Below are 2,909 nucleotides of genomic sequence, written 5' to 3' on the forward strand. Positions count from 1 at the left end.
ATCTTGGTACTCCTAGGATGAATAGAATAATCCGAGTCATGGGCCTACTTTAAAATAGTTTCATGAAGGCTATCAATCTCAGGACACATATCTGATCCTTGAACCATACGGTGCCTTGTTCATCTTCCGTGAATTTCGGACCTCGACCTTCAGTAATCAGATCCTTGATCTCTTGTATCCTAGCATCACCAATCTGTCCTTTGCGGAATTCTTGCTCCAAGGTAGGTTCCAACTCGATGGTAACTCCTTCAGTGTGTGTAACAATTCCCAAGTTGAGTCTCTCAAAGTCTTTTGCTAATTCATCGGGCAGTTGGACGACAAAAGCGGAGTGAACATGCTCCTTCCGACTCAAGGCATCTGCAACCAAATTCGCCTTGCCTGGGTGATAGTGAATCTCCAAATCATAATCCTTAATAAGCTCCAACCAACGGCGTTGCCTAAGGTTGAGATCCTTATGAGTGAATATGTACTTCAAACTCTTATGATCCATGTACACTTGACACTTGGTTCCCATAATATAATGTCTCCAAATCTTAAGTGCATGCACAACGGCTGCCAGTTCCAAGTCATGAGTGGGGTAGTTCAATTCATGTTTCCGCAACTAACGAGATGCATAGGCGATCACATGTCCTTCTTGCATGAGCACACATCCCAATCCTTGGCCACATGCATCACAATAAATGTCAAAATCCCTTCTGCAGATCTGGCATAACCAACATTGGTGGTGACATCAATCTCTCCTTCAATTGATCAAAGCTCTCTTGGCATTTCTCATCCCACTTGAATTCTCTTCCTTTCTCCAGCAGTGAGGTCATAGGCTTGGCAACCTTAGAGAATCCTTCAATAAATCTCCGATAATATCCTGCAAGCCCCAAGAAACTCCGAATCTCAGTAACTGTAGTGGGCACTCTCCACTCCATTATCTCCTTCACTTTAGCAGGATCCACTGCTATTCCTCCATTAGAAATAATATGTCCCAAAAATGGCACCTTCTCAATCCAAAACTCGCACTTGCTAAACTTAGCATAGAGCTGATTATCTCGTAGCTTCTATAGCACCAACCTTAGATGTTGTTCATGATCACTTTCACTCTTAGAATAGATAAGAATATCGTCGATGAACACCACGATGAATCTGTCCAAATACTCCATAAACACCTTATTCATCAAATTCATGAAATAAGCTGGTGCATTGGTTAATCCAAATGACATAACAGTAAACTCATATAATCCATATCGGGTTGAGAAAGTCGTCTTAGGAATATTTGATGGTCTAATCTTCATCTGATGGTATCTCGATCGGAGATCAATCTTCGAGAATACCCTAGTATCTCTCATCTGATCAAATAAATCCTCAATGCGGGGTAAGGGATACTTGTTCTTCATAGTAACATCATTAAGAGATCTATAATCCACACATATTCTTTGTGATCCATCCTTCTTCTGTACAAACAGAACCGACGCTCCCCAAGGCGAGGAACTCAGATGAATGTACCCAGCCTCTTGTGACTCTGTTAAGTGCTTCTTGAGTTCTTTTAACTCTTCTAAAGACATCCTATATGGCCGTTTAGAAATAGGAGCAGTTCCAGGTAAGAGATCTATGACAAACTCAACTTCCGTATCTGGTGGCATCCCTGGTAACTCCTCTAGAAAGACATCCGAAAAATCTCTAACCACACGGATGTTGTCACCAACAAACTCCTCATCTACTAAGAATGCTGCTAGTCTGGTGGTAGTAGTTACTGCAATCTCAACTTCGAATCTTTCTCCTTTGGAACTGGTGAGTTCTACGGTTCCCTTAGCACAGTGTATATACTGCCTTTGTCTTTCTTACCCATGACATACCAAGGATCAAGTCTATACTGCTCTCTTCTAACAGTATAGGGGTAGCCCATCTGAGTTAGAAACACGGGGTAAGAAAGAAAGGATTGTAGACAAGGCATGTAATTACAAAGCATGTTACTTTGGGGGATTTATTAGCTAAGTGTGTCGCCTACTAAAGCTAATTCATTACCTTATGGTAGTACATGCTAAGATGCCCAACTATAATGTTTCAATCAATCAAAGAAGCAAATCAAGCATTGATCATCAGAACAATCAACCAACATTTTTAATAGAGAAAATATTTTTTTTTAATTTCTTTTTTTTGGTCTCCTATCTCTTAAAAATGTCATAGGGATAGGATTCCAAGGTGTCAAATCCATCTTGTCTCAGAGTAGAAAAGGTAAGAATAATCAGAGTGAAACAACAAAAGGTGAGATAGGATCAAGATGAGATAAGTATAGAAAGAATCAGAGTAAGGTAAGTATAGAATGAATCAGAATAAGATAAGTAGGTAAGGGTTTGTCCATTTCTATCTAGGTTTCGTACTACAGTCAACATTTCCTCTGATACCACTTCTGTCACACCCGGTTTTAAGGGACAAAGCCGGGTATATCTCATACATGCGCCAAAGAAGACAACATATATAATAACAGAGTGTATAGAGATAAATGTCATAATAAAATCAGAGTACTTATTACATAGCAGAATACTTAATACAAAATAAAAGAATAAACATAAAACGAACTAAGGATCATCGGTGCCAATGTCAACTGAGAAATGCCACCTAGATCAGATCATACTCCTCGCCTTGTGGCTCCTCCTGAACCACCTGGTCTTCTCCTGTGGGGGGTGTGAGATAGCAAGAGTGAGCTCACACATGTTCATCGCTCAACAAGTTGTGGGGAATAATGTGGCATGAACTCACCAAAGGTGGGAGTTCATGAAGTGTAAGGCTGATCAATGATATAAGGCTGAAGCTGAGCATTGCTTTTAAGTTGGTCAAAATTTTATTAGCAATTACTAAGTATAAGTGAATACCAAACCATAGTAAATATAAATAAAAGTAATAATAAAATTAATCCCACA

Source organism: Zea mays, chromosome 7, assembly GCF_902167145.1.
Source record: "Zea mays cultivar B73 chromosome 7, Zm-B73-REFERENCE-NAM-5.0, whole genome shotgun sequence".
NCBI lineage: Eukaryota > Viridiplantae > Streptophyta > Magnoliopsida > Poales > Poaceae > Zea > Zea mays.